Raw genomic sequence first — 17,510 nt, forward strand, 5'->3', positions numbered from 1 at the left:
TCAGTAGCATTGAGCGGCTTACTGCCAGAGGCAGTATCCGATGCAAGGGGCATCTGTTAGATTAGAGCCCTACTCAGAGGTACCGCCGTAAGTGCTTAGAGGTCTGTTGGAAGCACCTTTCAATGGAAGCCATTGTCTAGCGGGCTGCTCTGAGCAGAGCATTTGCAGGCGTAAGTAACAGTATCAGCTGCAAGTTCAAACGTGCATCTTTCAGTAATTTACTCAGATAACTGGGACAGGAAGTAAGGCGGGCTGGATAACTGTTGCTTCTACCTCCATTGGCACATCTGGTCAGGAGTGATTGTCAAAGGGATTGCACTTCAGCCAGGTAATGTTAGCACCCCTCCTCACCAAGCCGATTGTTTAAGGTCACCCTGGGCCTCATTTCCACAGCCCAGCAAGAGTCCCTTGTGGCTGTCAGTGCCATGAGTTACTAAATTGAACTGAACAGGAGGCGTGACCATGGGTTACACCAGCAGAAGTTTGGGGAGAGCTAGACTCCGCCCATGGTCAAGGTGCAAGTTTAAGTAGTTGGAGTTGGCACTCTTCTTTGACCAGGGGTTCGATGCTACACGAGGGCATCACCGCGTTGTGGCCAGAGCACGGGCATTGGGTGTTTCCCAGGGGGCAGCAAGTGAAGGCAAGGCTCTTTCCAAATCTGGCACCAGAACACAAGGTAGTCAGGGCCAACTTGTCTGTTGGGTGACTTGTGTAGGCACCCGTGTAGTTGTCACTCCACGAAGGGGTGAGTTGTCTCCAATAGTGGGCACAATACATATATTGTTTCAAATCAGATTTGATACCATTGCTGTGTTCACCAGGGTCTAGCAATCAAAGAGGTCTGTGGATTTGTCTGGTCAATGGTGTGAAGTAAGTGCACTCTAGACCGAGGTTAGGTGACACAGGAGGATGGAAGGTGACTCAAGGGCCACATGTGGTGAGACGGCAACGTGAGACTGTCAGCTTATGCTGGGTAGGAGGTTCCGTATCACCAACTGGAAGGGTGCCATGTGGCAAAACCAGTAAATACGTTTAAGAATGATATAGATGCTGGTCAGGAGAGGTTTGTCAAAGGTATTACACTTATTGCCAGGCATTGTTAACAACCCATCCACACCAAGCCTGTTGCTTAGGTTCCTGGGCCGCTTACACACAGCCTGGTATTAGGCACCTGCAGTTGTCAGCGCCATGAGTTACTAAATTACAACTGTACAGTGGGCGTACTTGTTGACCGGGCAGTATTGCTACGGCCTCCAAGGGACGATCAGTCAGACACCAGTAGCAGTGAGTGTGGCTTGCAAGTAGTGCAGTTGTTAGGAGAATTTAAATTCCATGTACAGGTTATACTGGACTGGCTACCAGCGGGTCTCGTGTGTGAGCGGGTTAATTGCTTTGAAAAAGGCATACAAGGAGTATGGCATAACACATAGACTACTAGGAATTAAATCAGGGACCAGCAACCTTACACATGGATTTCGGTGGAGGGCAATTAAGTACGGGATAACCAAGGGTACCGGGTCCAGTGCTTTGCATCTGGGGTCAAAGCGTGTTGGCACAGGGGGTGTCTAGGATCGTACAAGGCACATTCTGCAGTGTAGAATGCAGAAGAACTGCACGTTGCCACTATTTTGAGTGTGACAGAGGCAACAATTTGATCCCTGCCAAAGCAAACCAAGGTTCTTATGGTCAGAGGCACAACATACATCCGTTCACGCTAGCCTCACTGAAGGTAGTCTGTTAGCAGAAGTATAGAACGGGACGTCTTGTGCCAGGGTGTGGATATTGCACGGGCGACACAGCAGATAGTCTGCTGTCAGACGAGGGTGCTTGCGGGCTAGGAGGCCAGACTATGTAGCAGAACCAATTCTAAGGACCCCTTTCCCCCACCGGACTGCCTGAGAATTTGAGTGCAGTGGGATTTGCAATGTTACAAATATTTTCCTGTCCATACAGGGGAAGAAGGGTACATCGCAGGAATCTGCATAAATAGAGTGGGGGCAAGACCTATAGAGGATGTGCACTGGAAACCGCAAGAGCGTGGTGTTAAGATCAAAATCTCGCAGTGTCAAGTTAGCCAGGTGGCATGCGTCAGTTGGTTAGGCCAGAATGTGTGCCGTGGCTCCAATAGCAGCTTGAAATGTGTTTGGAGCAACATCGCTGACAATTCCAGAGCACACACTGCACCTCGGCCCAGTAGGTGAAGGCCATATGCTCATGTGCGGCTTGACCTTGTGGAGGGCAATATTCCCTGGAATAACAAAGTACTAGGTCAATAGCTTGGTTGAGCATCGAGAGTCACAGCTGGTTAGTAGGTGTGTGTGTATCTGTGATCGAGCTTTAGTTAAGCAAGCCTGGTATGTGGATTAGTTGTCACTCCAAATGGTTGCTGTGACTGCAATAGTGTGTGCTATGTGAACAGTCTTGTTCACCATAGTTTATTAATCGCAAAGGTCTGTGCACATGTCTGGTCAACTTCAACAAAGTAGGTGCACTCTGCTCCCAGGACAGGTTACGGGTTGCTTCAGTGATGCCTGAGATGTCCCATCCGCATAGCCAGAATATATAGGCTGGTTGTCGAAGCTGTCTTCTAAGCACGTGTGCTGCTGTTCCATACATTGGGGAAACAGGTGTTAGGGAGCAAGAAATGCTAGAAAGATAACGTGCAGTGCATTGTGTGAACACCAAGAATATTAAAATAAGTGTGTGAAAATGGTATCCGTTTATTTTGCCAGGATTTCAAGTGTGGGTGATCGGCCACTCATTCGTCGCCAGACTGGCTCAGTGGGCCGCACGCAGGAAGTGGATGCAAGGGTTTTCACAAACTAAGTTTGTCTGGTGGGGTTTCCCCGGCTTGAGATGGGACAGCCTCCTGAACAGGCTAGAGCAGGGCCTGGCTGGGCAGAGAGGTTTCCCCCACATCTTAATAATCCACTTGGGAGGCAACGACCTCACTGCCATGGGCAGGGGTGCGCTCCTACAGGCAATGAAGACTGACTTGGGGGAGATCAGCAGGTACATGGGGCAATGTGAGCTCTTCTGGTCTGAAATAGTGCCGCGCCTGGCTTGCCACGGGGCCGAGTCAAATGAAGCGGTGGAACATTCGCGCAAAAGGGTGCATAGTGCGATGCGCAAGTTCACAGACCAAAGGGGCTTTGGGTTTATCAGACATGAGTTGATCCAAATGAAGGTGAAGGGCTGTTTTGATGCTGACGGGGTTCACTTGTCACCGGTTGGTATGGATCTGTTCCTCTGGGACATGCAAGAGGCCCTGGTAATAGCAGGTTGCAAGTGAGAAAGTGCTGTTTTGGTGGGGGGGGGCTCTTTAGGCGACTGGGGCCGCCTCCAGAGCTGTGGCGGAGTTACAGGGCGATCTGGAAGCATTATGGGTACAGAAGGGTACCTCTGCAAGAGCACAATAGGGGTGCCAGAGCCAGATCCCAGGAGCCTCGTTGGAGGGTCCTGGAATAATTATGTTGGTGCCCCGTTAGTCCTTTGGGCGGTTGTGGGCCTGAGCAACCGGGGGCTTGCCTTGCTACGCTCCACCCTGAAAGGGGTATGAGTAATAAGGGACCAATGTGTCACGTGATCCAGTAAGGGGATCACCCCCATAAGGGTAGCGCTGATTGGGTTCTCCACAGTGTTTGGCTCATCAGGCGGGCAGGGCAGCATAGGTTGGTACAGCAGCCTGCCCTTGGATCGCCCGTAGGATAACCCACCATATTTGCATACTTTTGTATGGAATAAACCTGCAGCAATATTTCTCCAAACAAAAGTTGTGTTGTGTGTTTATTTATGCATGCCTACTCTGTTGTGGTGTGGGTGGGGTTTGTTGCCAATAATGGGACTATTGTACCCACCATGCCACGTACACCCCATACACCTGTAGAGGTCACATCTATGTGTGGAGATCAGAGGTGGTGTCCCATTCACAACACCTCGCTCACACGTGTGCAGCTGCGTGGAGTATTACACGGAAAACATGAACAATGAACGGCACCAAGTAATCCATTGTCTGAAATCCTGTTAGTCACACCCAATGCACTGTGGGACATGTAGTCCATGGAGTGCCCTCTGCCTGCCTTGAAGTTGACGTCCCAATGCATGCACTCCTGATGGCAATATTCTAAATGTGCCTTGGTGCCAGCCACTGACGAGACACCTGCTCTCGCGTCTCAAAGACCCAACAGACACAACTGTCCATTGAATACAGGTCTCCACCAGTCTGTTGATGACAGCCCAACGTCAGAGTCAAGAGTTAGTGTTCGAAAACAAACCGCGGGTGATCAACCATGAGTGCCTTCAGCACAACCTGTTCAAGGCTTAAAAAGCCAACGCCTGGCTCTGGGGCACCAGGTGCCCACCCACAGCTTGTGTGTCCGGCGTGGACCCAGCGGTGGGTCCTCCTGGCTGGGTACACTAGACAGCTCCAGGGGAGCCTGATCCACAGAAGAGAGCAGCCAGCAATATTATCTGAGGAAGGTGATACTGCAGCTTCAGTCAAACACTTCTGGGTACTGTGGAGGACAGGGTGAGTTCAGCAAAGGCAGGTCAGGGCCATCGCGGTGAGACGTTGTAATGTCGGGAGCTGAGCACCTTTGCGTCAAATGACTTCAGAGCAGTAGCACAGTGTGACAGAAGTGTGTCAGTAAGGCACCACACAGTGTGGTGCTGTGCAGGACTCTGTGGTAGGTGTGCACCCTCAATGTCTTCTGACATCCAACCCCAGTCCTTCAGGAATTTCATCAGTGGCCACCACCACCATGAACTGAGGGGTCCAGTGCAGGTGACAAGCGCCCAGCAGGAGATGCAGGGCCACCAGTGTGGCTAGAAGGACAGTGAGGAGGGCTCCAACATTAGCAGGGCTTCAGTGGTGGAGGGGGCACAGCACGGGGCACTAGGAGTCGGAGTAGGAAAGTGTTTGCCACAGGAAGCTTTCTAGCTCAGTTCGTACTATAGAAACACCATACAGATACACACACACAACACACCACACACACACATGCATATATGCACACACACCACACACGTGCACACACACACTCTTTCAGGATATGTTGTCCATCGTGGACTGGGGGAGTCCATCATCGTTCGCTTTGTATATCTCAGGTCCAAGTATAACTTCCTCACGGCAAGTTGTGTAGTATCACACATATTCTGCAGCACACGTACAAAGAGGAAAATGCCTCATGAGATTGTTTTTGTAGAGGAAGGTGCCCCTTCCAGCACAAAAACAATCCTGCTTACGATGCAGGCATCCTTGCACCATGGTGAAGGTGCCTGCGTTGGCGCTAGGCAGCGCATTGTGTGCCAGCGCAGGGAAAAGACGGGAAGGCGTCATATAATGTTAAATACAGTTCATTCCTGCCTTATAAATTTGCCCCTTACTTTGCAGATGTGGCCTGCTGTTTCCCGTATTTACAGTCTTCCAGATTTCAGTCCCTGCTTAGAGAGTGGTCCACCATCAGTAGGTGTAACAGGCATAAGTGCCAGTGTGCTCTCCCGGCAGTAGACCTTTGGCAGGTGGAGGAGGGGTGGTGCTTGAGGCGTGTGTCCAACGAGGCAGCGGCAGTTTACGTGATGCTGCGGTATGTGGTGGTGTAAAGGTGGCATGTTGTCTGGTCAGGCAGGTGTGTCTTGGATCCATCTCCTGTCACACTGCACATGTTTCTACTACACTTCAGAACGCAGCAGGTCAGGATGTTAACAAAGCTTGTTACACCACAATGTAGCGTGCCCTGGGCCAGCGTTTTAGCCACTGCCCTTCACACTAGACAAAATGTTTCACAATCACAATGAAACCCGCTGAGCAGACCGCCCACTGGGAGCAAGGAAAGCCTATGTTTAGTGTGACCTATCAGTGTGAAGATATGAGAGACGCAGCAGGCTAAGGATTGGTCAGGCATTAGTCCTTTTGGATTTGTCGGTGGCTTTTGACAGGGTAGATCACAATATTCTAATCGAGTGTGTCAAGGCCACGGGTCTGCAAGGATCGGCATTAGATTGGATGAAATCCTTCCTCTCAAACCGTTCCCAGTCGATCCGTCGTTCTCCTTTTTGCTCATCTAAGGTCAGGCTCAATTGTGGAGTACCTCAGGGTTCGTCTCTGTCCCCCCCATTTATTCAACCCAAATTTGACCATTGGTTCACACTCTACAGAGGCGTAGGGTGAGAATATGCGATTACGCGGACGAGATACAGTTGCTCTTCAGCAGTGATGACGGAATCCGCAGAGTTTTTTCGGAGCACTATGTTATTACATCCGTGATTGGGTGAATTGACATCAGTTGAAGCTGAACTCTGACAAAACTGAAACCGGAATGATTAAAAAAAACTGCATTGTTGGAACCCTTCCTTTTGGCCTTTGGAGATGGGTGGTCCTCCCACTCCTAAAAAACTGATCCAAAGCCTCTGGATTCTTGTGACCTCTCAGCGAAGCCTCAGATGGGCGAAATAACCTCATCTTGCTTTTTGCAGCTCTGGAAAATAAAAATATTCGGAAATACCTCACTCGCGCGGCTATCTTTCAGGTTATAATTGCGCTAGTCATGACCCGGACTGATTATGCTAACTCACGCTATCTGGGACTTCCAAAGGCACTGAGTCAGAGGCTGCAGCTGGTTCAAACTCAGGCAGCGCAGCTGGTGTGATGCCAGCCTAGGCGCTGCCACGTTAAACCTCTGATGGTAAAACTACACTGGCTTCCCGCTGCTCAGAGGACTCTGTTTAAAACTGGGGGCCTTATTTATGAAGTCCTGCGTCACTCTTGCGCCGCTGTTGCATCACTTTTGGTGATGCGGCATAAATAATGCACCATGATGCACCATATTCACGAAGTGCCACATCAAGGCAGATGCGTCATTTCATAAACCCCTGCGCTACATTATACCTGTGTCAGGTATAATGTATGCGGGGGGCGTTCCCCCACAAGAAAGGGTTGTAGAAGTGGCGCATCGAAATGTGTAAGATTTCACTGCATCACTTCTAGGATACTAATGCGTCAAAATCGTATGTGTGCCTCATGGGAGGCGTAAGGGTGATGCAGGCCCTTTCACATGGAGCTCACCCCATGTGAAAGGAACATTGCTGAAGGTGCGTCACGCTTCCGACACAACTCCAGCAATGAGGCACTTTTGCGCCAACAGATATGTCAGTAATACTGTCGTATCTGTCATTCCTTGCGACATGATGCGTCATACAGTAAATATGACGCATCCATCATGTCGCAAGGAGGGCGCACTGAGAAGTGACGCATCGCTGCTTTCACGCTGTGATGCGCACTTCTCATAAATGAGGCCCTGGGTGAATTATTTTCAAATCTTGACACAACAAAAGCCCAACTTTTGTGACCTCTAGAATCCGAAACTACATTCCTAAACAAATCCTTAGATTAGCCTATCAGAATCTGATTGCGGTCCCTAAATTTCACGTGAAGAGATTGGGTGGAACTAGGTTTTCATTGATTGATCCAAAGGGTTGGAAGTCCATCGCCCCCGCATTAGAGCCATCACTTCTTACGTGAGCTTCAGGACTCTGTTAAAAACCTGGCTCTTTAGAAAGGCTTTCGGCTAAGTTTGGGGTCTCTTCTGCTTTTAGCGCCATGAAACCTTTTTGGTGTACGCGCGCTTTAATAAATACACTGTAACATAATGTATATTTAGTGGGACCAGAAGGCGGTATACATCGGGAAGTGTGTAAGATGTGGTCTCCTCGATGATCAAAACCTTCCAATCTTTACAAGTTCCTGTTTAAAACCATCCCGTCAACGTCATCCCATTATAAGGGTGTGTGCAGGTGCAAGTTCAACCTGTACAACCTCAACGCAGTTTGTGTCCATAGAAAATGCCCCACCCACCGTCACAAAACGTCTCAAGCGTTTCTTTTAAAACATTTGTAAAGTCCATTTTGATGGCTTTGTGCAGCCATTTGATGTCGTCATAGGTATCTTCAGCACTGACGCCATTTTTAATGCCATCGAATTATAAGAGCTCCAGGCCAGGTCGTCAGACACCGTTGTGAAGCCATCTGCTGCACACACGTACAGTCGTGCAGCCGTGTGCACCAGTGTGGGGTGCAAGGCCTGTACAGACCGTGTGTCCATGCTCCCTGCCACTGTGCCTCAGCCAGGCTCTGCCCCCGCCTCTACTGCGCATGCCCACGGACCTGGTCAAGGAATCCATTCTATCACATGTACCATCTAAACCTCAGCAAAGCCAGTGGGCACAGACGCAGGCTCGTGGACTAAATGGCACAGAGGACGTGATTTAATTTAATTGGGAGCAGTTTATACAATTTTAGGTCCCCACATCAACTCCAACCCTGCCGCCTCATGCCCGTCCGACTGTTTTGCACTATGACAGGAAGTCTTCAGAGTATCTGCAAATACAACCACGTTCAGGAAATGGAACCTCTTGTGTGACTCAGGACTTACTGGCTGAGCAGGAAATAAACTGATGTTTAAAAACCTCATAACAAATCCTTCTAAACCTACTTCAGCTCCTGTTACCCCCCAGCCCCCACCGAGATGTCATGAAATGCCCACGCCTGCTTGCTACGTCCTAGCCATAATGCCAAAGCGTGAAGTGATAGGGCAGGCACCGCGCCAAGAGTACTAGCCGGCACAACAAGAAGTGAGTTCAGGGTGTGGCCTTTGGCCAGGCCCTGCTTCCTTACTGTCCCCATGCCAAGTCCTGCAATCAGAGTCTGTTGCACAACTCACTGTCCTGAGGCAGCAGTGATCGTGTACAGGGTGAGTGTCCTACACCGTTCCACCACAGCACGCTGCACTTGGCCCCTGAGGACTCGATTAACAAAGCTAAGTTGAGTAGCTCTCACCCCCTAGATAGCCACATAACCAGTCAGTGTATGGTGGGTCAGAAGTGCCCTTTTCCTCCCCTGACCATGTTTCCAGGGCCCCTCCCTTACATCCGGTTAAGGACCCCTTTTTGCCTTTTGAGGTGGTGCTGGCTATCAGACACCTGACTCCGAAAAAAGCTGCTGGCCCAGATGGGTTACCAGGAGACCTCCTTCTGGAAGATCCGGAGTTATGGGCCAAACTCATTGCAAAAATAATGAACCTGATCTCCAGGAGATTCCCTTGGAAGGGAGCGGAGGTAATCACGATCTTTAAGAAGGGTGCCAGAGATGACCCTGCCAACTACAGACCAATCAGTTTGATTGATGTGTTACAGAAGGTGGTCGGCAGGGTCATCATTATGAGGGTAGGCACCTGGATGGAAGAGAAGCATGTTTTGTCCCATCTCCAAGCTGGGTTCCGCCAAAAGGTGGGCACGATGGACCAGGTCTTTCGCTTTTTTGCGATCTATTGGAAGACAGTTACCATCAATAAAGGTAGTTTATACCTGGCATTCATAGATCTCAGGATGGCCTTCGACCTGGTCCCTCGCGATAGGCTGTGGGTAGTTTTGGAGCAAATGGGTTTCCCAGGTTCCCTTCTGGGCTTCATTGTGCAACTCCACGAGGGGAACTACGCTAGGATCAGGTGGGGTACCCAAGGTCAATTGACCGAGAAGATACCCGTGAAGAGGGGTGTGCGCCAGGGATGTGTTATGGCTTCAACGCTGTTTTCTCTTTTTGTGAATGGAGTGGTGGACCATCTGAGAGGGGATCCGGCTGATGCTCCATCCCTGGCAGGTGAAAAAATCCCCACTCTCCTCTTCGCGGATGACACCATCTTGATCTCCAAGTCCCCGGCAGGTCTCCAAAAGCTTCTGAATCGTTTTAGCTCATTTTGTAGAGATAGAGGCCTTATTATCAATACTTTAAAAACAAAGCTTATGGCCTTAGCACCTTCCACTAGATTCAGGAATAATTTCCTGCTTAACGGGGAGCCCTTGGAGTTGGTAGATTCCTTCGATTATTTGGGCATTAGGGTTAGTAATCGTATGAGTTGGAAAGACCATCTGGCCAAAATGCTGCTAAATCATAAAAGAGTCTCAGGGGCGGTCTTGAGAGAACATCGGAAATCCAAGAGCAAGCCCTTAGCACCGCTCCTTGCTATCTATGAGGGCCAAGTTCTTCCATCTGCTTTATATGGCTCTGAATTATGGGGGTTCGAAAACACCACAGAGCTAGATAAGTCGGAAAATAAGTTCCTGAGAGACGCGGTTGCCCTTCCGGCCTCCAGCCCGTTAATCCCCTTACGGGCAGATATGGGCAGGCGTCCTCTTAAGGCCCTAGTGCGCTTGCGCCCGTTACTCTTTTGGGTCCGCTTGCGAAGGACTAGGGAGCTACAGACATATGCCGCCGCCCTAGACGAACTAATCCTGCTCAATTCTAACAATAGGATTAAGTGGCTGAGTAATCTGAAGCGGATGGTTGTCCTTTTGGGTTTAGGTGACTCTTGGGAAAGTCAAACACCACCACCCAAGTTAGTGATTAAACAGCTGTACTGGGATCTAGTTCAGAAGGAGACCCTCTCTAGTAGTTTAGGGGGTTCTCTAACAGAGCGATTCTTGTCATTCAAATGGGGTAGGAGTTTTGAACCGTTCCTGGACTATATTGAGTTACCCTTGGACAGAGCTCTTTATCTGAAGGTTAGGTTTGGGATCCTCCCAGTCAACGATTTCACTTCGGGATGGAAAAAGCAGAGTGGCCGATCGAACTCATGTCCTGGTTGCGCAGCACCTACAGAGTCCGTGGCGCATTTCTTTTTTGCCTGCCCAGCATATAGGGTAGCCAGGAGGACCAGGTTAAAACCGCTATGTAAGGGGTTGGGCCTTAGATGCCACCGAATGGCTCTGCGGATACTCAGCACTGATACTTCTTCTATTGCTATGGTTTGCGGAGTCGCAAAATTTTTGGGTAGTGCTTGGCGGTCACGCATGAGGCGTTGTAAAGCCTCCCCCACTTCCATCCAACAGTGTAAAGACAATGGTTAGGACTTCCACCCTGCCCGACATTGTCCTTATTGTCTTCATATTCTATTCATTTATGGTGTAATGGGAGTTGATGGATGTATTTTATACCGATGTTTCCCTGTTCTGTATATTTTATTGTATTGTATTGCTTATTGTCTTCTTTTATGATAAAACTTTTTATCGAATAAAGAAATTTGACGCATTTGACTCTAGTGGACGGTTCAGTGGCCAAAATGGCGCAACGTATCCTCGTGTTCGGTCAGGCCCTTGCGGCCTGCAGTCATGGGGCTGCATATGCAGAGCTTCCTGAAACAAGTATGTCCACTCACTAGCCCACGGACCCATGAAAAAAAAACACTAGCCCACGGACCCATGAAAATAACCCACTAGCCCACGGACCAATGGAAATAAAAAACACTAGCCAACGGACCCATGAAAAAAACCCACTAGCCCACGGACCTATGAAAAAAAACACTAGCCCACGGGCCCATGAAACAAGCATTTATAATGCAATAGGTCTCGCATTACTGAAAGTTTGGGATGTTGGCGGTGCAATATTATTTGCAGAGCAAATAGCTCAAACATTTAGAAATGCCAGACCGATTGCTCTATTTTTTCAATGTTCTATGTTCAATATTCTATTCTTGGGGGCGTGCTGTGCTGCTTATGAAAAAAGTACAATATTGAAAAAATAGAGTTTGGCCAGTCACACCAGAGAAAAGAAAGGCGCGGCTCGCCAAACTCAATTTTTTTAATATTGTAAGTTTTTCGTAAGCAGCACAGGATGCCACCTGTGCCACGCTGCTTACTAAAAGTATATTATATTGAAAAAACAGAGGGGCAGATCTATATTGGAGATGCGCCACTTTTACGCCGCCGTTGCGTCACTTTTGTGACGCAGCGGCGGTGTAAACCCTGCGCCACGTTGCGCCATATTTACATCGTGACGCATCTATGGAGATGCGTCACGATGTAAAGCCCTGCACCACGTAAAACCTGCGTCAGGTTTCACGTGGGCGTGTCGACAGAGGGGGGGGGGGGGGCGTTCCGTCGCCGGAAAGCCCCTGAAAAGTGACTCAGTCAAATCTATAAGATTTGACTGAGTCACTTTCCCAACGCTGATGCGCCAAAACCCTGCGCCTGCTTGAAGCAGGCGTAAGGCTTGACGCACCATGTTAGGGATAGGGTAGGTTGGAACAGTGCTGGAGTTGCGTCGCGCTTGCGACGCAACTGAAGCACTGCGCCAACCTTACGCCATCGGATGCGTCACGCATCTGTTTATTCCTGCGCCATGATGCGCCGCATTGTAAATGCGGCGCATCATGTGTGGTGCAAGGGTAAACTTGCGTGACGCATCATTCCTGGCGCATCCTTGCTGATTTGCAGGGATGCGCCAGGAAACATAAATCTGCCCCAGAGTTTGGCGAGGCATGCCAGAGAAAAGAAAGGCGCGGCCACCATTGGTAAAGATGAAGGCCTGCCTCTCTATGTGTGCACGGAGAAGCGGGAGAGCTTGTCCTGCCTGCCACAGCAGCTAGGAGAAAGTCATTAGTAAAATAATGCTCACAGACTGTAAATAAAACATACCGAGTAACAACACATGTAAGAGGGACAGTCCGGGAGGTTGCAAAAAGAGAAAAGGAGGTACTGAGGGGCATATTATCAAGGACGGCGCTAAAAATTATCGCCGGTTTAGCGGCAGAAAACTGCTGCTAAAGCGGAGATAATGGGCTTGATAATATGCTCTTGAGAATTCAAATAGAAGTCCATGTTCTGGTGTGAACATGGGCTTTTATTGGAATTCTCTGCGGCATATTATCAAGCCCATTATCGCCGCTTTAGCGGCAGTTTTCTGCCGCTAAACCAGCGATAATTTTAACGCAGTCCTTGATAATATGCCCCTAAGGAAGGATTACTAAGCATATTCACGAATCAAAAGCAACCATTTAGAAAAGACAGTAACAGGAGCCAATTGAAAAGATGGATGGAAATGGGCAGAACTTCAAGTCCATACCTGAATACAGCATGTCTCGAAGAGACAGCGCAAGCGCTGCCTATGGAGGCCTAAAAAACCCAATAGCCCACGGACCCATGAAAAAACCTGCTAGCCCACGGACCCATGAAAAAGCTCCATTGCACACAGACCTGTGGGAAAAACCACTAGGCCATGGACCCATGAAAAACCTCACTGGTCCATAGACCCATGAAAAAGCCCACTAGCGCACAGACCCATGAAAAAAAACCCTAGTCCACTGACCCATGAAAAAACCCACAGACAATTCTTAGGGCCACGACTACATGTCCAGCTCTCACCACATCTGGTTTCTTACTTTGTGCCCTGTCAGAACTTTTATGATGGAGGTCACACTGAGTTTTCTTTCTTTTAATAAAGTTTAGTGAGTCACGATGTCCACATTAAGTGAGTGTATTACCACCAGCGTATGTGTTAGTTCGGAGGGATTCATTGTTTGTGACTGTATGACAAGAAGTGAATTCTAATATGTATAGATCCATATGAGGGGCTGGTCAGTAAGCATAGGATCTGTGACAGTGGCAGGTAGTATGATGGGTGTAGAGCATGGGAGTCCTACGGGAGGATAGCCCTGAATTAGAACTTTAGACTGCCGGCCAAACTTTAGTTCATGGGCTAAGGCACGCCTGGGCCTTCCATCTTTCTGGCTGTGATCACAAACTGCACCTCAAGCCCGAGGCTGCTCCAGGGGAGAAGGACCAGGGATCTGCTAACGTCCATCATTAAGTTTTGGCCTAAGTCATGACCCGATGTCTGTAGGTTCCGCCTCTCTCCTATTCTTGACTTTTGGGTTTGACAAACTTAGCAAGCTCAGTTCGGTGACACGACTGTCACGTTATTTATACATTTTGTGAAGCGCTGCGTGAAAGGGAAGGAGCAGGAATGTGCCACATTTCACATTATACGGCCACTCCCGGCCACTCCGGGGACACCTTCCTCCACAAAAATATTCCTCTAAGACTTTTCCTCTTTCTATGTGGGCTGCAAAATGCAGAATAAACATATTTCTCATGGTTACACATCTGCGTTCTTCTTTCACATTTTTCTGATGGTAAGGTTCCCCTTATCATTTAAGTCCTGATCAGACCCGTTCATTTTATTCCGGGTCGAAACGTCATCGAAAACTATAACAAGCAAACACCATAGCGCCGTTCTAAGGCCAGTGGACTTCTAGTGATGATCCTCGGTGGTTGATGTTATGAGAAACGCACACACACTCTTGTTACTGTCAGAGTGCGCTTCATTTCTGTTTCTTGTGGTTGTGCTTCACTGTGGACACTTGCCGCACTATTTCATGATAATTTGCGAATGTAATTTTTAAGTCTTCTGCATTTTGGGCATTAGCAAAAATGATAAATGTTTCAGAAATCAGTGTGGGGGTCTTCTGTGTCATTTTACAGCATTAACTCCATGTGGCTATTTAGCCCTTTAGGTACTGCAGTGTTTTTTTAGAAGTGACACCTCGAGGTGCCAGCACCATTGTTTTTTTTAAGTACTGGGAGTGAGCTGCCAGCTGATACAGGGGAGTGTAGGGGTCAAGGGGCTGCCACTGTGTGTGGGTTGTCACCTAAGGGACTGGAGTGTGCAAGCTGATGGGTTGGCACTGTGTGGTTTGTCAGCTGACACAGGGAAGTGTGCGAACTGAGGGGTTGGCACTGTGTGGGTTGTCACCTGATGCAGTGGTGTGCAAGCTGAGGGGTTGGCACTGTTTGGGTTGTCAGCGGACACAGGGAGTGTGCAAGCTGAGGGGCTGGCACTGCATGTGGGTTGTCACCTGATGCAGTGGTGTGCAAGCTGAGGGGTTGGCACTGTGTGGGTTGTCAGCTGACACAGGGAGTGTGCAAGCTGAGGGGCTGGCACTGCATGTGGGTTGTCACCTGATGCAGTGGTGTGCAAGCTGTGGGGTTGGCACTGTGTGGGCTGTCAGCTGACACAGGGAGTGTGCAAGCTGAGGGGTTGGCACTGTGTGGGTTGTCACCTGATGCAGTGCTGTGCAAGTGGAGGGGTTGGAACTGCACGTGGGTTGTCACCTGATGCAGTGGTGTGCAAGTGGAGGGGTTGGAACTGCACGTGGGTTGTCACTTAAAGGAATGGTGTGCAAGCTGAGGGGTTGGCACTGTGTGGGTTGTCACCTGATGCAGTGCTGTGCAAGTGGAGGGGTTGGAACTGCACGTGGGTTGTCACCTGATGCAGTGGTGTGCAAGTGGAGGGGTTGGAACTGCACGTGGGTTGTCACTTAAAGGAATGGTGTGCAGGCTGAGAGGTTGGCACTGCTGTGGGTTGTCACCTTAAGATTGGTGTGCAAGCTGCGGGGTTGGCACTCTGTGGGTTGTCACCTGATGCAGTGGTGTGCAAGCTGAGGGGTTGGCACTACATATGGGTTGTCACCTGATGGAGTGGTGTGCAAGCTGAGGAGTTGGCACGGCACATGGGTTGTCACCTGATGCAGTGGTGTGCATGCTGAGGAGTTGGCACTGCATGTGGGTTGTCACCTGATGCAGTGGTCTGCAAGCAGAGGTGTTAGCACTGCACATGGGTTGTCACCTGATGCAGTGGTGTGCAAGCTGAGGTGTTGGCCCTGCACGTGGGTTGTCACTTAAAGGAGTGGTGTGCAGGCTATGGGGTTGGCACTGCATGTGGGTTTTCCCCTGATGGAGTGCTGTGCAAGCTGAGGGGTTGGCACTGCACGTGGGTATCACCTGATGCAGTGGTGTGCAAGCTGAGGGGTTGGCACTGCATGTGGGTTGTCACCTTAAGAGTGGTGTGCAAGTTGAGGGGTTGGCACTGCACGTTGGTTATCACCTGATGCATTGGTGAGCAAGCTGAGGGGTTGGCACTCTGTGGGTTGTCAGCTGACACAGGGAGTGTGAAAACTGAGGGGTTGGCACTTTGTGGGTTGTCACCTGATGTAGTGGTGTGCAAGCTGTGGGGTTGGCAATACATGTGAGTTGTCACCTGATGGAGTGGTGTGCAAGCGGAGGGGTTGGCACTGCACGTGAGTTGTCACCTGATGAAGTGATGTGCAAGCTGAGGGTTTGGCACTGTGCGTGGGTTGTCATCTGATGCAGTGGTGTGCAAGCTGAGGGGTTGGCACTGCATGTGGGTTGTCACCTGATGCAGTGGTGTGCAAGCTGAGGTGTTGGCACTGTGTGGGTTGTCACCTGATGGGGTGTGTACAAGCTGAGGGGTAGGCACTGTGCGTGGGTTGTCACTATGAGAAGGTGGCCTGATATATGCTGTCCACTAGTTCTAGTGGGCGCCCTGTATCAGTCCAAACAACCCCTTATGGTGATAGGTTAAAGACAAACTTTAATGAAAGCTATCCTAGTGGTAGCTATGGAGAGCAGCCTTCAGGCCAAGTCTTGAAGGAATGTAAAGCAGCTTGTTTTACCAGTCTATAATCTCTTGAATGATCAAATGAAAAGACAACCACACCAGGTATATATTCAAAATATATGTATTTAAGATAAAACACACCCCTCTAGTCTCTTTATGAGACTGGAGTTCGAAGTACTTTTGTTACAAGTGTTTAAGCATCCGTAAAAACACAAATACACATTTGGGCCCTAGGGGCGTACCAAATCATATACTAAAAAAGTGGTATAAGAACCACGACTGAAATAGGCAGTAGGCCTATTACTTCTAGAATCGCTGGGACCCCAAGGAACCACCCAAGGTAGTGACACAGTTGACCCACGGGAACTGTATGCAGTGTGGAAACACAACCGCGGGTTCCTATTATCTTCTATGGGGAATGTTGCGATTGGAATTTTAAAGTTTAGGGACACTTCTAATCGAGTCAGGACCAAACCCTTTTGGACTTAGACAGTTCTAGCGCTAGCACCCACGAGCGTACCGGAGTACTCGAGTTACCTCACCCAGGGAAGCCGGGTGCATAGGTGCCTTTTGGTGTCGGGTCGCGTCGTCGATTCCAATGGAAGCCTGCAAAGAACTGCTGCTGCCATGAAGAGGAGAAGTGTCCAGAGAGATCCAAGCCTGGATCTAGGATGTAAGGAACCTGAAAGCAGAGGGGACAGAGTCTGGGTCACTTGCCAGTGACCTAGGGCAGGATGGACCAAAGCCCACAGATGTCGGGTGCTTCAGGTGAGTTGATGGGTGTCTTCAGCCACGAGTTTCAGGAGGCGTCGACGAAGTCCACGAGCCGGATTCGAGCTGTACCACAAAGTCTGTCGAGTGCTGCAGTGTCGGCGACCAGAAAGGACCCAACAAGCCTTGGCAATGGCAAGTCTCAGGAATACAGAGAAAGGACTCCAGTGCAGACCAGCAAGGATTGATGGACTCACCCAGCGAGGGTAAATAAGAGCAAGTCTGGAGCAACCAGAAAAGCCGAAGCAGAAGTGGAGTTGCCTTCGTGGGGACCTGCTAGCCAACAGGCTAGTGATCGCGAAGGAGCCTCAAGCGGTCGCACTTGGAGCTGGCCTAGGGGAACACTTGTGGAGTGGAGGCCAACAATCTTTGGTGCAGGAGGTGCTCAAGGCTGGGGCTACTCGGAGCCCAAAGCACAACTTCGAGGATGACCAGGAAGGTGTTGTTGCTGCAAAAGTTCATGGTATCCAGGGGTCATGGTTCTACATTACCCA

The sequence above is a fragment of the Triturus cristatus genome, chromosome 11 (genome assembly GCF_964204655.1).
Source record: "Triturus cristatus chromosome 11, aTriCri1.1, whole genome shotgun sequence".
Lineage (NCBI taxonomy): Eukaryota > Metazoa > Chordata > Amphibia > Caudata > Salamandridae > Triturus > Triturus cristatus.